The sequence below is a fragment of the Meriones unguiculatus genome, chromosome 7 (assembly GCF_030254825.1).
Source record: "Meriones unguiculatus strain TT.TT164.6M chromosome 7, Bangor_MerUng_6.1, whole genome shotgun sequence".
NCBI lineage: Eukaryota > Metazoa > Chordata > Mammalia > Rodentia > Muridae > Meriones > Meriones unguiculatus.
Window position 1 is genome coordinate 3,969,289 of NC_083355.1, and position 23,205 is coordinate 3,992,493.

At 54.0% G+C, this 23,205-nt stretch overlaps 1 protein-coding gene across 4 annotated transcripts in view; it reads left to right on the forward strand.

The window, feature by feature from the left end:
- Positions 1-23,205, forward strand: part of Rbfox3 (RNA binding fox-1 homolog 3) — a 398,556-nt gene that overhangs the window by 278,394 nt on the left and 96,957 nt on the right. Inside the window, exon 4 of one of the 4 annotated variants that reach the window (XM_021639830.2) lies at positions 3,235-3,274. The exons of the other annotated variants lie outside the window; for them this stretch is intronic. The gene's annotated coding sequence lies outside the window, so the exon portion shown is untranslated. The remainder of the gene's footprint in view (positions 1-3,234; positions 3,275-23,205) is intronic. 4 annotated transcript variants of the gene reach the window in all.

Here is a 23,205-nt window from a genome sequence, read left to right on the forward strand (position 1 = left end):
TAAGTCGTGACCTGTACGCATGGGACATTCTCAGGCCAGCAGGGGAGGCAGATAAAAGGCCGGTGGACAGGCAGGGCGTTCATTGAAGAGGCAGCCTGTCTGGGAGCCTCCTGCCTGGCCAGGCTCCCCCCAGAGGCAGCTGGAAGGCTGCAGCTCCCAGATTTACCTGGAGGTCCAGGCAGTGGGCAGTGTAACTGAGTGTGAAAACCTAAGGCCTGCTTACTTGGGACTTGGTAGACAGTGTCCCCAGCTACCCTTGGACCTGATTCACTGGGGCAAAAAACGACCATAAATGTCAGTCTTGTGGGTGGCTGGGAGTGGCGTTCGCTGGCAAGGCTGAGCACTCTTCCGCATTGGAACATCGTCGGGAGGCGGCATGGGCTTAAACCCTGCTCTCCTCCTTCCCAAGAACGGGCAGGTGGAACAAGCAGGGGTGAGGTGACAGGAACAGCTGGTTAGAAGGTGAGCTAGGCTAAGCGCAGGGTGTAGAAAGGGTGGAACCCATGTTCATTACACACAGCAAGACCCCAGCCCAGGGTGACCTGTCCTCATGTGGCTCAGACTAGACCCATATGGGGCCAACTTCCTGCCTGTGTAGCACGGTGTCTAGAGAGGCATAGAAGAACAACTCAGGTGCCCTATGAAGCATTTGGCTACCCAGCCTCCCTGTTACCCCCTACCCCACTGCTTTCCAAACACAGAGGCTTTCTGGAGCCGAAGAAGGGTCCCAGCCTCTGAGACTCTCAATGTAGCTCGGGTCCATATGTGTGTGCCAAATCATTGGCTGAGCAGTACGTGACTTTGACTAAGTAAGAACCATGCAACACGTTCGCCAGCTCTGCAGGGATGTGAGGAGTGACTAGGAACCGGACAGTCAGGATGGGGACGGCGGGGACCTCTGCCATGATCGTGTGTGCCAGTGCTGCCCAGAGACTGGGAATCCCAGGGCCAGAGGGACTCTCAGGGGTTGGGCACAGGTAGAGAGGAACGCTGGCTGGCTGAAGGGGTGCAGGGAAGGAGGCCTGACCCCTGGCCCTCCTGTCAGTCCTGTCTTCACACCACCCCCAGCAGGACAGTGGGCCCTTCCCTTTCTCCAGATGTGGCTGCAGACCCAGTCCCTGGCATGGTTTGTGCTCCAGGGCTGGTGTGAATGGAACGAAATTATGCTGAGTTGGGAGGATAAGCCTCCTTATGAATGAATTCCGTCAGCACTGAGACTAGCCCCCAAGCTGAAAGAGACAGCAATTGGATGAGCCACTTAGTCCATCCATCTTGTTTCAAAATGGCTTCACAGTGCCTTCCAGCACACCTGCCCCTCTCAGCCACTTAAGTGTGAAAACACTTCAAGAGCCAAAGCAGCCTTTGCCATCACACCTGGGTGACCTCCTCAGCGATGGCCTTTCCTGTGCCTAGTTCAAGTTCAGCTGCCCCTTGGCCCACAGCCCTCCCTGCTGTGGCTCCTAGGTGGGCTGGAGATGAAACCCAGGTGTTACCATGGAGATTCACACAGACTCCAGTAGAGAGCCAGCCAAGCTCAGTTTCGCTCTTGCTTCCCACGGAGAAAGGCGCTTCTTCCCACCTTCTAAAGAGAGGGGTCGTGGTGGGGGAGGGGCTGGCGTAATGTCAATTTGGACCTCTGGTTTTTCATATGAAAAGTTGGAATGGGAAGAAAAGGCCTTCTGTCTGTGGAGGGGGCCAGAAGAGGCATGCCCATGACAAATAAATGCCCACAGCCACCCGCTCTTCCAGCAATGTAGATAGAGATAATGGTGGTGATTTCTCTAGAGCTCAAGAAAGATGCCTGTGTCTTTCAGCCCAGGAGAGCGTCACTTCATCTTGTTTCTGCTAGTTTAAGAAAGAAAAAGAGAGAGAGAGAGAGAGAAAAGAAAAGAAAAGAAAAAAGAAAAGAAAAGAAAAGGAAAGGAAAGAAAAGAAAAGAAAAGAAAAGAAAAGAAAAGAAAAGAAAAGAAAAGAAAAGAAATTAAGAAAAAATTCACATACAGGGGTGCACACAGGCTGCCCTTAATGTTTTATTTCATTTTCACATTTACTTACTTTATGTGTTCGGGCGGTTTGCCTGTATGTATCCTCTCCTGCCCCAAGCACTTCCTTCTTTTGCAGAAGAGCAGGGTTCTGTTCCCAGCACCCACACCAAGCAGAGTGCCGGTTCCAGAATACCTGACGCCCTCTTCTGGCTTCCATGGGCACTGCACACATGTGGAGTCCATACAGACAAGCGGCAAAACACCGCTACACATAGACACCACAAACCAAACAGCTCTCCCTCAGATAGGCTCCGGAGTGCTCTGGAGGCAGGTAGTGGGGGGGTGGGGTAGCACCGTGGTGCTGTCACCGAACTTTGAAAAACAGCGGAGAGGACAGCTGCCTCGTGTGCACACGATAATAACCAAGTGTCCAAAACTGTGCGCACAGAAGATCCTGAGCCTTTACAAAAATAAACAAACAAACAAAAAAATCGCATTTGGCAGCAGATACACGCACGCACGCAGGCACACAGGCACGCACGCACGCACTTTGTTTCTAAGCTCCCAAGTGGCATCCTGAGATGCTGGAGTTAGGGACTGTGAACCCTCAGCCCATGAATTCCCTCTGTGAACTATTTGGCTACAGGTCCGTGGATGGCGACGTGAATGACCATGGTCCTCTGTCCTGGGTTCCCAATCAATCACTCCACTGGTGGCAGCTGCCAGCAGCCGCACCTAACGTCAGATAGCACGCAATTGTTGCTTCTGGATCACGGGCGGCGCAGTGGCTGCATTGCCTTTAATATGGATTCGAATTAATTTGCATCCAATGATCGCACAGGGACTCGGAGGCCCCCTCTTCACTGACTCCTACCAGTGGAAACCCACGTTGGGAACTGATGGCCAGCTTAACCATCCAGAGTGGACATCTGTGGGTGTATTCAGGATCACTTAGGATCCTGAATCCTAAGTGATTCAGGGAGGGGGACAGAAACGTCCCAGAGTGGAGGGGTCCTAAGTTAGGAAGGGCAGGTGAGGTCTCTGCGGTTTTGTGTGTTAAGTGATTGACTTCCCGCCGAGCTTGAAATGCAATGGAACCCTTCTCACCTGGGCAGGCTTCCTCCTGCGAGAGAGGGTGCTTCCGCTTCCCCCTCCCCCTAACCCTCCCCCAGCCAGCAGCACCCGGCTTCCAGATGCTGGGGGCCAGGCTGATTGTGATTCTCTCTGCTCTCTCTTTCTCTTTTCTTAGAGAGCCCAGAGCGCCTCCGGGAAAATTGGCTGGATAAAAGGTATAAAGACTCTCTCTTTTCTTCCTGAATGGTTTTTGACAGATATGAGCATGTTGAACATCTCGGGAGCTGCTGGTGGTGAGCGCCAGGAATTGCTGGGGTTTCCCACTGGCTGGAGGAAGGAAAAAATTGAAGGAAAGCGCGGAAATTTTGACATCTCCTCTCTCGTCCCCCAGGAGACGGGTTTGAATTGTGCGAGATAGGAGGCTCAAGGGCAGAGAAGCCTAAAAGGGCTGGACAATGGTCTAAGGAGTCTGCTCTTAGGCAACCCGAAGCTGCCCAAGAAACAGTATCTATTCCTTCCTGGCCCCACCTGTCACTCAACTCCCCCACTACTTTTCCCCCTTCCAGTTACTCAGTACTGTCCATCTATTCCCGGGAAGATCCCACTGCCCTGGGCTTGCAGGGCCAGTGTGGCCTGACTCCTCTCCCTGGCCTGGTCTCCTGGCGCTGGGAGCTATGGAAACCAGCTTAGTTCCTAACTCTCTCACTGGGCATCTGGATACCTATCACCTGCCCTTCCTGGCTCGCTCTCCACCGGCAGCTCCTTTCCTTCCTGGAGTCACCCAAAAAAGGAGTTTACTTGGAGTGGGGGTGTGGTGCTGTCCAGAGGCTGGAGGCTGGTTGAGAATAAAATTAGACGAAATGACTTCGCAGCCCCGCCCCGCCCCGCCCCTCCGCGTGCCCGGGGGCGGGGCTTCCTGCTGGTGCGCACCTGGGTCAGAGGCGGAGTCTGCAGAATACCTGGAGCTGGGCAATGGGAAAGGAGAATAGACAAAGCTGGGGTGTAGCTCAGTAGACGGAGTGCTTGCCTGGAATGCACGAGGCCACGGGTTCCATCCCCAGAGCCGTGTGTCACACAGGATGGTCCACACACGTCATCCTAGCGCTTGGGGAGGAAGCCGAGAGGATCAGAAAGCCAAGACCATCCTCTGTTGCTTGATGCGTGTGAAGCTAAACTGGGCTACCGGAGGCCCTGTCTCACAGTGCGGGGAGGGTTCAGGAGAGATGGCCCAGTAGTTAAGAGCATTTGTTCTAGCCCAAGAGCTGGGTCCAGTTCCCAGCAGCCGCGTGGTGAGTCGTAATTGTCTGCAACTCCAGTTCCAGGAGATCCGGCGCCCTCTGCTGGCCTCCACGGGCACCAGGCAAACACTCAGACATAAAAATAAAGGAATCTTCTTTCTCTTTTTAAGAGATAAACTTAGCAATTCACAGTTCTAGTGGCCATCCGATGTCGTGGTGCTAACTTCTGTGAGGACATTACCATTGTGTTAACCCATGTCAAAAGGCATGAGAAAAAAAGGAGGCAACGTGACGCTTTATTTTGGGCTTGGTGTATATGTGTGTGTGTGTGTGTGTGTGTGTGTGTATCATACATATGTATGCATGTGTACAAGCAGGCCCACACATCCCTGGACACACATGTGGAGGCCAAAGGTCAACATTGGTGTCTTAAACTGTCTTTCTTGACTTTATTTCTTAAGAGAGTCCCTCACTAACTCTGGTGTGCACTGATTGGCTAGACTGGCTGGCCATCATGCTCTAGAAGTCTGCCCCTTCCCCAGCACAGGGAACAGAGTCACCTACCACCACACCCTGCTTTTATGTGGGTGCTGAGGGAATCCAGACTCAGGTCCCCCCGTTTGTGCAGCTTTACCCACTGAGCCATCTCTGCTGCTCCACAACTCTCCCTTTCAGAATGGGGCTAAATCCCCACGCAGGGGGCGGAGCCTTTACCGTCTGACCACTTCTTGACACTGTTGCTATAGTAATTAATTTCCACCTGAGGGGGCATTCAAGCTCAGCAGATGGCGTGTGGCAAGGGCCTCAGATGTTTCTCGCATGTCGGAATCAAAAGCGGTTCCATCAGAGTCAGGAACATCGTGTCTTAGGGTGACTCCGCCATGTGGAGGGGAAGTCCCATGTGGAAGCCGGCCTTCCAGGGGCCACACAGGCTGTCTGTGAAGTGGGCTGCTGAGGCTCCCCTCAGCAGCTTTCCAGCAGCATGAAGTCAGGAAGCACTCTTCCTGTGGCTCCGGCGTCTCATGGTGGACAGTTCAAGTCAAGTCATGTTCCGGCTCCTTGTTCTTTTTCCACGTTGCGTTGGCACCGGCCCTGGTGGCAACAGGCCTGTAATCACAGCACCTAGGAGGCTGAGGCAGGAGGACAGCACATTCAAGTCCAGACAGAGCTATGTAATGAGACTCTGTCTCAACAAACGAAAAGTGGTGGAAGTAGCCATATTAAGCAAATTAAGTCAGTCTCAGAAAGACAAATGTGCTATGTTTTCTTTTACTTGTGAGTCCTGAGTTTTGCACAGATATTAAGTCATACATGTACACATGACGTGAAAGTAAAAGTAATGCCATATGGCTCAGTGGGTACAGCACTGCCACCTAACCTGACGACCTGTTCCATCCCGAGGACCCACAGGGTAGAAGAGAACTGACCCCTGCAGGTTGACCTCTGACCTGAACAGGTGTCCGTGTACACACACACACACACACACACACACACACACACACACAAATGTAACAATAAAGGTTTTGAGATAGGTTGTCCTGGAATTCTCTATGTAGGCCAAGCTGGCCTGGAACTCACGGAGTTCTGGTTTCTTCTGCCTCTCAAGTGCTGGGATTCAAGGCATGTGCCACGATACCCAGGAGTAGATAGATAAATGAATATAAATTAAGAAAACGAGTGAAGGGGGCTGGTGGGGTGTGGCAGAATAGCAGGGTGGGGGATTATGTTCAGAGGATGCTGTGTATTTGTAAAAACAGCCCGTGTGCGCCTCCCTCACCTAGTGTTTAACCCTGTATTGACTGTCCCAGAGCCCTTACATTTCCATGTGGGTTTTAGGAGTGGTGTGTCTTTGTTTTGCCTGCATGTGTGTCTGTCACCACATGTGTGCCTGGTCTCCGAGGAGATCGAAGAGGGCATCAGATCCCCTCAAGCTGGGGTTTCAGACGGTTGTAGGTTGTTAGGTGGGTGCTGGAAGTCAAACCCGGGACCTCTGGGAGAGCAGACAGTGCTCTTAACTGATGAGCCATCTGTCCAACCCAGACCTGGTAATTTTTTAACTGTACATTGGATGATGCCAGTTTTACGTCATTGGGAGGTAGGTTTAAAGAATTCGGGGCTATCATCCGGGTCACTGTGACATATTCCTGTACAGATCCCTGAGCCTCGTTCTGGGTGCAGTTAAGTTACTAGAAGATGACTTGACCCTTGACCCTTGACCCTGGCAGTTCTTATTCTTAGACTGCCAGCTGCTCGGAGCTGATTCTGGATCTAATCATTCCTGCTACTAGAGCCTCAGGAACTATGATGTGCACTCTGTCTCAGCGACTGTTCCTGCTCCACATGAACACTGGCTACCTCTTTGCATGTTCTCACCTTAGCCAGGGGAGTCTGGGTGGAGCCAGTTTCTAGCTCCCCGCCAGCACTGTCCTTGTGGGGATCCTGCCCTGCAACTTCAGGCACCTTGCTGCCCAGCCCACACTGTACTTTCTAAACCCTGGGCAGGTCCTATACTCTACTGAGGGCCCTGCACCAGGGCCTTAAGAGTTTCTCAGGACAGTGGGGATCCCAAGCCTCCCCTTCTTGGGCCCCAGAGCTGAAGATCAGTCTTCGGTTGGTTATGGTCACACGCAGGAGGCTTCGTGCATCCTTGACCCTCCACTGTGAAATGGAAGATTTCCTTCCTCTCACACTCGGACCCACCTGTGGAGTGTCCACACGGCCTCCTGCAGGGTGCACACACGCATGTGCACTGACCCAGGGATGCCAGACTCGTGCCTGTCCCGGTCTCCATGTCCCCTGGAGTGGGAGGAGTGAGGGTGTCTGCCAGAGCACTTGGGGGCTTGGTGCTCCAGGCTCCAGAGTGGAAGCCAGCACCTTTGTGTGAGGGTCCAAGGGGTCACTACAGCCCTGGGGCGCAGAAGCCTCCACGCCCCACAAACGGCATGCTGTATGATGTCGTCTCGGGAGAGTCAGTCTTTCCTGTGAAGAATAAGGAGAGCGGAGGCGAGGAGAGGGAATGAGAGAATGCTGCGGTCAGCAGCCCCCTCCCTGCTCCCCGAAAGCATCACTGAGTAGGGTGTGCTGGGGGTGAAACATCCCACCCTCCAAGCACAGTTCCCACACTGGCCTCATCTGAGCTGGGAGAGGCTGAAGCTCCCCTCTTGACTCTTTCTCTGGACATGGCACTGCCAGCCAACGAGGGGCTTGGACTCAGCCCAGCTCCACCCTGCCCGTGTTCCCTTCCACGCCAAGCAGGTCCCTGAGCGGTGCTGATTGTGGACATCTTGGCTGGGGTTTCTGCGCTCTGCCACATAGAAGGAGCTGGCGGACCAGAAGGATTCAGAGGGCTCAGCCTTCCTGCCCATCCTGGCCCCTAACCCTTGAGAGCTATCTCCGCTGCCCAGGCTGTCAGCTGTCCACCAGGAACACAGGCTTCTTCTGGCTGGAGTCATAGCAGATGTTGTGAGATCTTTTTGAGGGGGGTATATGTGTGTGTGTGTGTGAGAGAGAGAGAGAGAGAGAGAGAGAGAGAGAAAGAGAGAGAGAGAGAGAGAGAGAGAGAGAGAGAGAGATTTTCTAGTGAATGATCTCCAAATACGTTGTGGCAAAGGGTTAACCCCAACTCTGGCTATGCCTGATCCCAGCACCCTACCCATATCTTGCCATATCAGCGATACACTTTGGATACTTCTGGCTGGAAAATCAGCTCCCAGCTCTGAAGTTCTGCACCACAGAACATGAAGAGGGTCCCCTGTGTCACACACACACACACACACACACACACACACACACACGCTTCCTGCAGGTCCCCAGCAGGGAGGTCTGTGGCATCCATGCCAGGAGCAGAGCTATAACATGAGAAGCAGGATTGTGGGGTGGGTTTACAGGAGGGCAAGGCTGTGCAGATGTGTGGAGGGCTGGAAAACCAGCCTGTGTTCTCCCCGGAGCATTAATTACAGTTGGAGTCTGGGCTTGTCAGGGCACGCTCTGCTCTGGCAGAGTAATTGATAACGGACAGAGCTGTGGGTGGGGCATGGAGGAGGAGCAGGCTATCCCGGGTGCCACTCTCCCAGCTGCCTGCCTGCTCCACAGAGGGAAAGGCAAGAAATTGTGAGCCCTTAGCAGGCTGGTACCACTTCCCTGCTCATGCAGCCACCCATAAGATATCTATCGTCTTGTCTGGGTTCAGGGGAGGTCTGCAGAGCAGGCAGTGTCATCCAGCGAGTGACTGGGTACAGGGTGTCCACTCACACCCATCAGTGTGGACCAACCTCAGCCTGCCCACCCTGGGTCTTCCCTCTGTCACCTGGACATCACAGGCGACCTCCTGAGCACCCCACTTTCCCCTTTGGGTAACTGCACCTGCATCCTAGGCTGGTTTGGGAGGAGTGCTCCACCTTGCAGTAGCCAAGGGAAGAGTGGGAAGGATGGAAATGCAGCACCATAGAGGCACACCCTGGCCACACAGCTAGGGCCCACATCCCCAAAACACCACGGGCTTTAACCAAACCTTCCACACATCAGCCACTGAGGAAAGTTCCAGTTCCCAAACCATTAACACTGCTTCCTGCCCTGACAATGCTCATGTCCATCTTGAATGCAATATGAATTTCGTTTGTCTCCAAGAGTCCCCAAAGTCTTAACAGTCCCAGGGGTGTACAAAGGCCAAAAGTCAAGGTCTCTGCAGGAGTCAAGGTGAACCCTGAGCTGCAAGCCCATGAAAACCCCCACTCTAGAGGGGAGGGCTGGCTAGTGGAAGGGTGGGTGAGACCAAAGCAAGATGCAAAGCCAGCAGGCCAAACTAACCCTGCAGAGCTGCACCTGGCCTCTAGGGCATGTGGTGGAGGGATGTATAGTCAACTATCCTTTCTCCTCCCTTGGAGACCCTGACCCTGGACCCTCAGTCCCTCCCCTGTCCCCTCAGTCCCTCCCCTGTCTCCTCCCTGTCCTCTTATTCCCTCCCTGCCCTCTCCACCTCCCCTGCCCTCTCACCTCCTTCCATTTCCTCCCTCCTTTACCTGTCCTCTTACCCCCTCTTCTGTCCTACTCAGCTCTGCCCTTAGTCTTTCATCCCCCTCCGTCTTCCTAGGCCCTGTCATTGTCCTTTGGCTCCTCTCCTCTCCACTCCCCTTCTGCCCTCCCTTCCCCTTCTCTGTCCTTCCACCCACTTGATCTGTCTTCTCAGACTTCTCCCCTGACCTCCCAAAGGCCTCCCTCCTATATCTGTCCTGTCTGCTCTCCCCCTGGTGTACTGAGTTCTGCTCCTAGTACACGGAGGCTCCCAAGAGGACAGGAGGTTTAATCTGCTTGGGTGGCACTGTTTCCCAGTCAGCACAGCGCCAGCTCCCAGTTTGTGCTCGACAGACAGGAATGCTGGATCTGTGAGAAGGACTCAGTGAACCCCAGGTCCTGCCCCACCTCATCCCACAGCTGTATTTGGGTATTACTGCCGAAGATCTTTCTCTCTCAGACTCATTGGCTGCAGAGGGCTCCGGGCTCCGTCTGGAGTGGCACGGCAAGCTTACACACTGTAATGTTGGTGGAAGCAGGAGTTTATGAGCACACCTGTCTTTCTTGTGGCAGATTTGGGGCACAGGGGCAGCCGGCAGCGTGGGCGACTGGGCACGCTTGCACAGCACCATCAGTGTCCAGGGAGCCCCATAACCACCACATGCCAGTGCTGCCCGTCAGACCTGAGGCTGCAGATGCTGACTTCACAGAGTGAAAGTTGGCCCCACAGAGCCCTGGAGTGGCTCACGATAGCCCCCTTTAACAGCCAAGGCTGGGTGTGATCTGAGCGGCTTGAGTGGCAGCAGGCTGGCTCCTGGGGTGCTTTGATCGTGTGCTGCAAGGCTCCGCTCACAGCCCTATCCTGGCCACAATTCATGTCAGTGATTGTGTAAACATTTCGGAGGCATGAGAGGAGCAGAGATGAAATTCCACAGGACGTGAGAAGAATAGTCCAGAAACACTTCTTGGATGAATACTGTGGAAGATGTGGGCTCACTGTGGAAAATTCAGCTCAATTAGTGGGACCAGATGCCATCCCCCTATCCGGGCATGGCTGACAGTTCTGGGGTAAGCCAGTTGTGTGCAAATAAGCTCCATGTGGGGTCACCTGAGCCTGACACCGGCTTTCTCTTGATGACATGCACGGGGCATGCTCAGCCTCGTCAGTTGGGTGGTAGGCTCGCTTAGAGTGTATCTGAGGGCTTGGAGAATGACTCACAGCCCAGAATACAAAAGAGGTGGAGGCTCCCATGCACACCCAGGGAAATGACTAGGCGTAGAAAAGCTTCCCCGAGCAGGACAGGACTTAGCGGCCAGAGACTTGTCCCAGGACACTGGGGGCAGGCTGGCAATAGAAAGGGCAGAGGGCTCCAGCCTCAGGTACAATCGGCAGGGGTCCAGGGAGGTGAAGGGGTTAGACAGAAGGAAGGACACCTCTCCCATCCCCAGGCCTCAGCTGTGGGGTGGGAGCTGCACAGGAATTCTATTGTCCTGGGAGCGGAGGGGAGGGACAGGGTGCTCCAGGCTTGTGAGAGTGGGTCATACCTCGGTGGCGGCCATATGGTACTTGCTGGGAGAGGAAGAAGCTGCCCGCCACTTTAAATCAGAGCTCAGACAGTGCTGGCAGAGCACAGGACTGCGTACCCCGCCCCACCCTCTGCTAAGGTGCACCCACCTGCCCACGCTCCTCTCCAGCTGCTGAATTATTGAGAGTGCTGTGTGCTTTATTGCTGTGCTAGCGGGCCACTGCAGCATAGCAGCCGATCGTGGAGTGTGTCTGGGGGGGGGAGTTGTGACAGGCCTGAGCTTTCCTCTTAGAACCCCACCAGCGAGGGGAGCGTCCTCCCGCCCTTCCCTCCCTAACATGATTTATTCATAGCCGACAGCCTCCTGATCAAGGCTCTGCACCCTCCCCCACTCTTACGCCACCATTCTGGAAGACTGTGGGTTGAATTTGTGCCAAATGGCATTGCCTGGCCCACGTTAGGGCTCTGGTGGGGCGTCCCTCGGCCAACAGCCATGGAAGGTAGGGGGTAGCCTGCTCCTAGGGATTAGCGCCAATGTACGTCCCATTTCAGTTTGTTTGGGGTGGATAGAGATGAGCTGAGACTGCTTGGGAGGGGGGGTCTGCGGCTGAGTGTAAGAGGAAGGGTCAGCGCCTTTGTGCATCTCTGTGTGTGCAGGGGTGGTGTAAGTGCATGAAGCCGTGTGCAGGGACTGTATTGAACAGGCGTGCATGGAAGCATGTGCAGGGGCAGAAAGCCACAGACAGGGACTGCGTGTGTGCAGGAGTGCATGGAGCCACCTGCAGGGACTGTGTGTGAGCAAATGTACATGAAGACATGTACAGGTGCTGTGTACATGTAGGTGTGCCTGAAGCCGTGTACGGGTGCTGTGTGTGCATGCAGCCACAAGCAACAGACTGTGTGTGTGCAGGTGTGCATGGAGCCACATGCAGGGACTGTGTTGTACAAGTGTGCGTGGAGCCACCTGCAGGGGCTGTGTCTGTGCAAGTGTGTGAAAAGCATGCCCCTGGGTCTCCCAGGTACGCCTACAGGGTGCAGCGCTTTAGAAAATAGACTTGCTTCTGACCCTGACAGATGCCCCCTCCACAAGGCAGTCTTCAGTGGGGGGGGGGGGGTTAGCTTATCCCAGAGATCCCAGAGTGTGGAGTGACTCCTGCACCAGGGAAGGCTCCAGGACACAAGCCGCCGTCCCTCCTCCACACTGCCTAACCTCGAATAAAGTCTCTTCCTGCCATTTCATATTCCAGAATCCTCAAGATCCCCTAGTGTGGGAGTCCCGTCCCCAACTCCCTTCCCCAGGTCTGCCAGGTGTTAAGCTTGGAGCCGAGTCATGCTGTAGCTCAGCTCTGAGCAGAGGGCCAGGTGGCAGGAGTGACCAGCATGGGCAAAACCAGGCAGGACCTTCAGTGACTTGAGAGTGAGCCCGGAGCAGGCTCAGAGCTGCACAGCCTGGGGACGGAGAATGAGGCTGAGCTGCAGAGAAGGAACAGGGGGCCAGAAGGACTGACCAGAACCTGGACTTCCTCAAGCAGCTGCAGCGGGCAGCGGAACTGTGCACCAGAGAGGCACAGAGCCCCCACTGCTAAGCTGCCTCACCACCCTTCCCTGGGTGGGTCTTCTCCCTGCCTCTCCAGGAGCCAGGGTTCCGAAATGATGGTGTATTTTTGGGTATGCGCCAAGCGTGAATGGCTGTGCTGCTTTCTCTGCCCCGGGCAGGTTTAGGGTTGACATAAAGGAGAGCAGAGTGTGTACTCTACAAGCCTTTCCAGCGGAGCCACCCAGAGTCTGTTCCGGTCTCCCCCAAGCCCAGGGCGGGCAGGGGTGCCAGGACCAGAGGGGCTCCTGGCAGGGGGCTCTAGCTGTTGCAGAGCCCCACATCTCTGACCGGGCCAGTCTCTGGAGGTGCCTCACAGGTGTAGGTTTCATTGCCCTGCAGCTCTCCAGGTGCCCCTCTTACCTGGCTTTAAGAAAAACCTATGACAACTCCCCCCCACAATTCTAAGCTTCAAATGAAGCCAAACACATTACCCGCAGCCAGCCATGCCCATGCCCCTTCACCGCTCCTACCGCTGAGTGGCAGAAACAGGGAGGGAAACAAGATCCAAAAGAATCATGGGAACGTTCTGAATCCTACACCAGCACCCCAGCTCTCTGAACCCAGAAAGCCGGGAGGTCAGCCCAAGAAGGAAAGAGGACTCCCTCAGTCTCCACACTCTCTCCCTCTCTTGGTTGGCCCTGTGCCTGTTGGCCATGGAGAGGATTGTGGAGTGGCAGATGAGGGGAGAGGCTGTGGCAAGCTTGAGGAGAACCCTAGCAATGGCTCCCAGGAGTCCGAGGCTGTGGTGAGCCCCACAGACAGTAGCACGAGGACCAGCTTCCACCTAGCCTCGCTGGCCTCTTTTGGGGCAGAATTAGCAGCCGGGAGTGCCGGGTCCTTGGACTTATCCTACCCTTACAGAGTTTAATGATCCTGCCGAGAATGCCTTTTGTGGAGCCCCTGTCCCCTTCAAGGCCACTCTCAGACACCCAGTGGACCTGCAGACAGGATGGCCCCTTTCCCTCTGCCTGCCCTGGGCGTGTCTGGCAGCAGGCAGATCCTATGGCTCTTGGGCTGTTTTTGGAGGCAGGGACTGGGCATGTCTCCTTCAGGTTGGAATCCACTCATAGGATTCTAGGCTGTCTGGGAAATCCTGGGAAGGGCCCTGAGCTGTCTAATCACTCAGCCTCACAGGCTGGCGTGGCTTAGCTGGATGCTACTCATGGGACGCCCACCCCCAGCCAAGGTTCTCTGTCCTTGCATACCCTCAGCCAGGTGGGGGGAACATGCTAAGTGTTCCCTCGCTGAAATGTCCAGGCTATTTTAGGAGGGGGTGGATCCTGCTCGGAAAATCTCCCTTCTTAGCTTCCTGCTGCACGTGGCTCCGCCCTCAGGCTGGCGGAGCCAGCAAACTAGAAGACCCAGTCCCTCCCTCCCTCCCTGAGCAACCTCACCCAGTGTAGGAGAGATCGCCCAATGCTGTAGACCCCACTGGGATCCCAACTACCCGTTATCCAGCTGACCTCCACATACCTCTCCCACTTGGCTCCCCAGATGCCCATGTCCCCAAAGCCCAGCCTTTCTTTTTACCTCACATTTCACAGAGCACAAGCTCTTGGGAAATCACCCAAGCTCTCCAGATCCCAGGATCCCCATCTCTGGCTCGTGCCTGACTACAGGCTGGGGCTCCCTCCTCCTCTCTATTGCTGTCTCTCTTGTCCCCTGCCCTCCCCTCCCTGCTCCAGCTCTGTCTGTGTGTCTGTCTGTCTGTGTGACTCTAGACTAACTGTGACTGAGGACCAGATTTCTCCCTATTCAACTCTGGGATCTTGTCCCACCCAATAGATCCTAAGGCCCCAAGCTGATTGAGGGTTAAGGTTACCTTTTCTAGCTACTCCCCTTTTCCAACTCCACCCTAACTGTTCCCATCTTCCTTCAGGGGGAGCTCTCGGACAGGGAGACACAAGTCCTTTGGCGTAGGTGTCTCTATACTCAGGAAGTTCTCCTGACTTCCACCATCTCTTGTCCATTCCTTCCTCCAACAGCCTCAAATGACCCTGACTAGGTCTCATCTGGCTCTTGTTCCTGGTGCCATATTGTGTCTATTTGGAAATGGTTCTAGAAGCCTTGAACACTGAAAAAAATGGATGTGGGTGGATAGATGGATGAATTGATAGGTAGGTGGGTAGGTGGATGGATGGATGGATGGATGGATGGATGGATGGATGAATGGATGGATGGATGGATGGATTTATGGGTAGGTGGGTGGTTGGGTGGATGGATGGGTTGATGAGTAGGTGGGTGGGTGGGTGAATAGATGGATTGGTGGGTGAGTTGATGGGTAGATGGGTGGATGGATGGATGGATGGATAGGTGGATAGGTGGATGGATGGATGGATGGATGGATGGATGGATGGATGGATGGATGGGTTGATGGGTGGATGAATGAGTATGAATGGGTGAATAGATGGATGGATGGATGGGTTGATGGGTAGGTGGGTGGAAAGATGGACAGGTTGATGGGTGGATGGATGGATGGATGGGTTGATGGGTAGGTGGGTGGAAAGATGGACAGGTTGATGGGTGGATGGATGGATGGATGGGTTGATGGGTAGGTGGGTGGAAAGATGGACAGGTTGATGGGTGGATGGATGGATGGATGGGTTGATGGGTAGGTGTGTGGAAAGATGGACAGGTTGATGGGTGGATGAATGAGTATGGATGGGTGAATAGATGGATGGATGGGTTGATGGGTAGGTGGGTGGAAAGATGGACAGGTTGATGGGTGGATGAATGAGTATGGATGGGTGAATAGATGGATGGATGGGTTGATGGGTAGGTGGGTGGAAAGATGGACAGGTTGATGGGTGGATGGATGGATGGATGGATGGATGAATGAGTATGGATGGGTGAATAGATGGATGGATGGATGGGTTGATGGGTAGGTGGGTGGAAAGATGGACAGGTTGATGGGTGGATGGATGGATGGATGGATGAGTGGATGAATGAGTATGGATGGGTGGGTGGATGGTTGGATGAATGGAAGGAAGGAAGGAATCAAGATCGGGCCCAGCAAAGTATCCGTGCAGTGCTACTCCATATACCACCTACTTCTGACCAGCTCTGCCATCCTTAGCTTCCTTGTGGCAAAGGTCACCTGTCAGTCATGTCTTCTTACCCAATGGAGGCAAGTTTTCAAGAGTATCAGGTGAAGTACTGATGTCACCATTTTAAAGCTGACAATGTGTTCAATTCCTGTCCTATTTGTCATGGGCACAAAGATGAGTAGAGGCTCAGCACAGTTAGGCGTGGATGAAGGGAGGGTACCTGACGTCTGGTACAGGAGGGTGCAGAAGTCTCGGTGCTTTGTGAGGAAGGCCTTCTTCGAGGAGAGTCCTCTGCATGCCTTGAAAGCATCTCGATCTTTGGAGACCTGGAGTTTCCCAAGGAGAGGAGACAGAAGATCAGAGTAGAGGTGCTTGTTGTCTGGGTGTAGATAGTGGACCGTTGGCATCTACCTCAGGCTTGAACAGGATTCTTTCTTAGCCACTCAGGAGTTATATGACATGGAGTGAGTCAACAGGCCTCTCTGAGCCTTGGGTCACTCGTCTGTAAGATGACATTAGTGCCAACATGAAGCCTGGGTGAGGATGCAGGATGCTCTGAGTGTGTCATGCTCGGCAGGTACTGTGAGAGAGCTTCCACCAACAGGTTGGGACTGGCATGAGGTAGCCATTCTGCTTTCCTGGCTCACCTGGATTCTACTATGTGATCTATGCCCTCATCCTCCAGAGACCCCACCATTCTCCTTTTGGGGACCTCAGTGGGCTCAGCCTAGGGATGTCCTTCCTGTGCTTCCCCCTGTCCCCTTGGGAACACTTCTGCCTCTGTGTCCCACCTGCTCACCAATCCTCCTCCATCCCAGGTTCTCCAGGCGTCCACAGCCTGCTAACCCCACCCCTACCTGCTCTCCAGCCTCTGCATTCTCTCTTTATCCCTTGGAGTGGACATCCTGTCCTCAAATGGACCACATTTGACCCCCAGGCAGCCACATTGTCGCCTGGCTAAGTTGAAGCCCGTGGTGACCAGGGGACTCCTGGTGACCAGGGGACCCATACTACTTCCATCCCTTCAAGCAGCTGTGGGGTTACACCTGCTCAAAAGTGTAGCCCCAGCCTCCTCCATCACTCTAGGATGAGGTCTGGCGTCTCAATTCTGAAGCTCCAGTGTGTGCTGGCTCCCTAGAGATAGCAGCAGAGCACTGTGCCAGTCAGCTTTGCTGCTTAACATCTGTCTAGGTCTGCTTTGTTTCACCATGCTGGGCAATAGGGATGCTGAGGTTGTAGAGGGCCAGAGCCTCTGGCCTCCGCCCACACCCACGTACTGGCTTAGGGCAGCAGCCTGTGCCCAGACAGTCTCCCTCTAACCTTGCTTCCAGTATGTCTTCTCCCCACCCCCTGATCATCTTCTGAGTTCTGTCTTCACATGTGCCTCTGGTGTGTGGGTGTGTGGCACCCCTAGACTGGAAATGCCTGTGGAGGCAGGAGGTTTAGTCTTCCCAGAAGCATCCTAGAAAGGGGAACAACCTGTAGAACGTAGGGAGGAAGGAAGAGGTAGGGGATTAATGGAGGCCTGTTCTTGATGAGTGGATGAGCCTGCTGTGTGGCTGAAACAGCTCCTAGACCCACCTACTTCCAGGCATGGTCAAGAACGGATCCAGGTTAGGTCTTCTGTTGATGGAGCTGCATCCCTGGAGCAAACAAAAGCTTTCCCTCCAAGTTTCCACATTGCTCAGGCTTGGGTGATGTTGGAACCTGGGATTTCAGCCATCCAAGGAGGCCTGCAGAGCTAGGACCCAGGGCTGAAGGGACTCAGCATGGGGAAAAAGGACACTGGTGTGAGAGGGCAATATCCCTCTCCTGTCTGTGGCCAGGGAAGGGAATGGGGAGCCTCCAGTCTCTTCTGGTGGTGGATAGGGCGGTGGCTTCAGAAGTGGCCAGCAATGAGTAGAGATGCCAGAGGAAAGAGCCTCCAAATTAGCAGTAATTGCAGGAGAGATAAAGAGCAAACAGGGTAGCTGAATGAGGTTCTCTATAAATATTATGTTTTAAAAGTTTGCCCTGGAGTAATGGAAGCTGTTTAAATGTGAATATCCTGTCTGCATTTTAAAAGCCTGATAATGAAGATTTAGCAGCTGTTTCCTGGGGCCATTCTGCTGGGGTGCCCTGTTCTCCCTCTAACTCTGGATCTCCTGGGCTTCTCTGACATCCACCCAGAGATCAGGCAATCTCATGGTCTGGATTGCCCCTCTCTCCCCTCTTCCTTGGTAGCTACTGCAGCCCCAGCCTGCTTCCTCCAGATGCCTGCCTTTTTCCACTATCCCATGTGGCCCTGCCTCCCCTGACCAGAGCTAGCAGCAGCAGCTTCTGATTTCATCCCTCACAGTTGGCATCCCTTAGAGGAGAGCCACTCTCGTTCCCAGCTACCCTGGTCTCCAGCCTTCTCACAAACCAAGGCAAGGGCCTGTCTCTCCAACAAGGGGACCAGCCTCTTACATGATCTTCAGAACTAAGGCTGATTTTGGCTTAAAATCCTAAGCAAAAGTGTTCACACACACTGGCAGCAAATCATCACTGTTTCTGTTTCCCCCCTGATCAGCCCTGGAGGGGTGGACTCGCTCTGTCAGGTAGAAGCATATGGGAAGGATTCGGGAAGCCAAGACTGGCACTCAGAGTATTAAACAGGGGGCAGGGGGCAGGGGACACATGAGCAGGACTGGGCCCTGGGAGGCACCGAGCCCAGCTAACCGCAGGGCTGGGTCCCCTTGATAGTCAGCTCCTAGCAGGAGTAGCAAGGGAACAGTTTTGTTTTGTTTTGTTTTGTTTTGTTTTGTTTTGTTTTGGGGGGGCAGGTTGGCACCTCTGGAGCCTAAAAGTACAATGACAATGATGGGACATGCTAGTTCCCATGAGACAGCCAGGATGGGGTACAAGAACCCAACGTTTGAACAACCCAAACTTGGCAACAAGAAATACCATTACAGATCTGCTCCTGTCCAGCCTGTGGCTGAGGTGACTGAGGTCCCCCCCAGGTTAGTGGTGGGGACACTAGGGGACCGGAGGAGAGGCTGCCTAGGCTGGTTGCTTTGAAATTTTCACAGACCCCACCCCACCCTGCAATCACCTACTTTCCTCATTCTGCCCCAAAGAGAAACAAGCCAGGATCTGCAAACACTGGTGATTCCAAAGGTACAGGTAAATCCATTGTGGCAAGATGGCTGACACCCTCAGGGAAGGGCTGTGACTTGGGAATTTTCTTATAAAAGGACCAAATGGCATTGAAAAACAGTCTTTGGAACTGAGGACAAATGGAAGGAATTGAGCAAGTCGGAAGAGGGAATGGAACCAGAATGGCACCAGAAAATCACAGAGCAGGGGCCCAGGAGGTGAGACTTGACTCCCCCAAGCAAGTGGCCCTGGGTCCCTCGGGAAGGGGATCTAGCTAGAACAGAGCAAGGATCCAGGTGCAGGAGAGGAGGGGGATACCAGGGGGTTGCAGGTGGAGGAAGCAGGGGTGTCTGTGAAGATGATCCTGGGAAGGAGTAATGTTCCTTCCCTCTTGGTATCTCTGCTGTCTTGCCCCTGGCACGGTGAGAGTGAGAGCCTGCGCCCGTTGCTTTGGTGTTGCTCAGTCCCTCAGAGGCAGCAGACTGGCAGAGGAAAGAATGGCAGGTGGGTGGGGGGTCTTCTCAGGCCCTGGGTGACTCTAGCTTGTAGGAAGCTGGACCATCCAGACTCTCCTGGGACTAAAGGAAGACTCCCTAAGACCAGGGGCCCCTCCTTTCCCTCTACAGGACTTCTGGGACAAGGTGAATGGTCAACAGAGGTGCCAAAAGCAATATGCGACATGCCAGAGCCTGGGTGTGTAAGGTCAGGCCGCTTACAGCCACGTCCCTTAGACCTGCCCCTGGGAAGGAGGTGCTGTTGAGTAGGTGGTAGACAGGAGCACTGAGGACTGTAGGAAGGACAGGTCCACCCCATGCCCTGAACACCGGCCAGCCACAGCTACCCTGCTCAAGTGGGGGTCAGCTTGCTACGATCTGGAAAGGTCTTCTAGGGGGAAGCTGGGGTTCCGGAATGTTTTGTTTACCCTCCTGCCGCCGTTGCTTGTCAGCAGTTCTGGCTTGGCACATTCTGCTCGGGTTCTGGGGCGTGAGTAGGCGAGATGCGGCAAAGGCTGGCATCCGCAGGGTCAGAAGGGCAGGCGACGATTGCTGGAAGAAGCATCAGGATTCAAGCTTTGCCCCTCCCACGACAGAGGTGACAGGTCTCGGGCCCCTGCTCCTCCCCTGCCCACCTCCGGGCTCTCTGCCCGCCAGGAGATCTGTTTTACCACCTTCCCTCTACAACCCTGGGTATGCTGACCAGGAGAGCCATGGAATTCTGGGAAGGGAGGACCAGCATCTGACACTGGCACCCTGACGGTGTTGGGAAGCTGTGGCTGAGGCCCAGTCTGAGCCTACCACCATCGAAAACACAGGATACACAAGCCACGAGCTGCTGGGCCCTTCTGTGCATCTGTAGAGCCTCACATTTTTTGAAGGATACCCTGGCAGAATGTAGCTAGAGCCATCACAACCCTTTGACTCCATAATCCCACTCCTGGGACAGCTAGTTCAGGAACTAATTCAAAAGGAGAGGAACGCTTAAAGTACCGAGATATTTAAAGCGGGAGAAGAAACCACACTGGCAATCCGCCACCCACCCTGCGGCCACGTAATGGTTAAGCTACTTACGCAGCGGCCTGGACCTGAGGGCAGGAGACCACGCTGCTGAAGGTACCTGAAATATCATTAAGAGAAAAGTAGGACAGCTGATTACAGCTAGGAGGACACTATAATTACAGATAGAGAAAAACAGAGGAAGCCACGGAAAAGCAGAGACCATAGCGTGAGCAGGAAGAGATCAAGGGTCTCTTCCTATTTGGAAAAGTTGGAGAACTGTTTTTTTCCTTTAGCAGAAGAACAGTCTGGCTGGCAGTGGTGGTGCACACCTGTCATCTCAGAAGCTGAGGCAAGGGGGTGATCAAGAAGTCAAGGCCAGCCTGAGCTGTATGGTGAGACCCTGTGCCAAAACACTAAATGAGGGCTAGGGTATATCTCTGTGGTACAGCACTTGAATAAAGAAGGAGGGAAAAGGAACCAGAAAGAGAGTAACAAGTCCTCAGGCAGGAGAAAGAGGTGGGGTACGGATAGCAGTCCATCTCAGAAAGCCCATACTTTTCCCTGTTGCTCTCCAAGAGCCCAGACTCCTTCTCTTTCCCTGAGCTCTGGGGCCCTTCGCCAGGCAGACACACCTTTGTCTGCCCTGGTGCCTGCACTAACCGCCATAGATATGGGTCCTCTTGTGCAGCAGATAGGAGCTTTGTGCCCTCTCCCTGATGCTGTCTCCCCTTGTTTTTAATCGAGCATTTACTGTATGCAACGCTTTGTGCCGGGCACTGGGAATATGAAAGAGCCCCAGCCTCGCACAGAAGGGAGGATAAGTGGGAGTGAGGAAGTGAAGGAGAAGGAGGAGAAATGGTAGGAGGAGGGGGAGAAGAGCAGTATGTCCTTGGGCAGGGAAGTCAGAGGAACCACCCTGTAGTGAGGTGACATTGCAATCTGGAGTAGTTTGGATATTCCAGTAGGGGTTCAGTTTGGTTCAGCAGGCGTCTCCTTGAAGATACCACCATAATGAAAGTCTAGCGCCATCCCCCAAAGGTTACAGACTGATAGGGAGAACTACAAGGCAGTGTGCACACAGTCATGGGGGACTGACAGTGTTGGATCACAGAGGGACCCGCTTATGCCTTACACCTCTGAGGGACTGATCCACAGTAAAGGGCTGGAGAGTGATGCTTCCAAGAAGGATCTGGGTCAGGGGTCACAAGAGCCCCTGACCTTGAGGACACTGCTTGGCATCCTCCTGACTCGGTGTTATCACCTCCCCAGAGTGTCCACTCGGCTAGGAAGGAGCATGCTCCAGCCAGGCGGGTGCCTGCACCCAGGGCTACTGAGCTCCGCCTGATTAGTACCCACATCTCCACAAGGAGGCCAACACCATAATGAGCATTCAAATACATCACCTGAAGGAACCAGCTGGAAGTTGGAAGTTGTCCCAAGAGAGGAGAAAACCAGCCAGGCAGTGAGCATAGCCCCCTTTCCCACCCTGCTTCCGTGTTGTCGGGCCTTGGAGCCCTTGGCAGGGCATTTTGACATGACGTGTGTGCCAAAGGTGGTCTGGACAGGAAGTGCTGAGTCTCCATTCTGGGATGGAGCCTTTGAGGCTCATGGAGCACAGCCGGCAGCTAGAGAGCGGATGCCAGGTGATGTCACCTGGCCAGGGTTATCCTGACTGAGGGCTGGGGCATGTTTTTCAGCTATAAACAAAGGTGTAGAGGTGGGAAGGAACAGGGAGTGAGGTGAGGATAAGAAGAGAGATGCTACACCAAGACCTCTAGGTAGAAATGGGTCCCCTTCCTCCCAGCCCAGGAAGGCTAAGGGTCTCACAGCCTCAGACAGCCAGGATGCTCATCTGTGGTGTGACTAAATGAAAGATCGTCTCTTTGTATAACTAAGTACATGCTATGCACCATGGGTACTGGATGCCGTGGGAAAAGCTGGGGATGGGTAAGGAGAAAGAACAGGATGAATGAGGCCAGATGTGGTCTCGGGAAGAGGTGTGGGTAGCGTTCCTTGGAGCCTCACAGTAGTCAGGGAAAATTTTCCACAAAGACAGGGGCTCCCTATAGGGTGACTCTGAGCTGAGAAGATGTAGGGGCAGCCTGGCTCAGAACCTGTGACTGGGAGGGAGCTGGGATGTGGGATTCTGAAAAGAAGGCCTCTTTCTTTCAATGTCCTGACTTGGGTGCTGTCCAGTGCGGTGACATTACAGTCCATTATCCCCAGGACTCAGCTTCACCTTGGCCACGGGGAATGGCCTGCAAAGTCCTCAAGTTGTACTTGGGAAGGAACATTGTTCTGTGCAGGGCCCAGGTCTGAGTGGAGATGGAACAGCACTAGCCTGGGGGACAGGATCTGTACCCAGGCTATCTACCTGCCTGAGCTCCTAAATCCCGGGCCATTGAGCAGATGCTGAACAGAGGGACACCTGAGGCCCAAGACCCCACAGTGAGGCAGGCACACTGCCACGTGGGCAGGATTATGTGTTCTTGTTAATTGCAGATCCTTGAGTCCAACAAAATAGTTGGAGTTTGGGTGATGATCCTCAGCCCTTCCTGTTTTCTAAATCCAGAAGTACCTGCTAATTATGCTATTAAGCAGAAGTACCTTTAACCCAAGAAACATTCAAGATGGTTTAATAAATATGATTAGAGAGGCAAGCAAAGAGAGAAAGCTCATGGGGCTCCTGTTTTTCCCCCTTGGCATAGGAAATCCAGTTTCAATCCTGGCTGCCCTGGTCTGGTATTTTCCCCCAAAGATGATGGCTGGAAAGGAGGAGGTTATTTGGGGAGCTGGTGGGAAGAGTGATGTGGAGAAGAGGAAAACAAAGTCAAGTGTGGCTGGGTTAGTGAGTGGGAGAGGGGCCATCAGGAACCGTGGGAAGCACTGTGGGGACACAGTGAAGAAGGGGAGAGAATGTGTTTATTCAGCCCACTGAGTGAGGACATACACTGGGCCTGTAACACGCCTGCGTCTGCTCCTGTGCTAAAGTGGCCACAGCCTCACAGGGCTCTTCCAGTTTCCACATGCAGGAGGAGGAGGGGAGGAGAGGGAGGAGAACAAGGGAGTGGGAGAGGAGAAGGAGTGGGAGGCCAGCGCATCACAGAGCCTG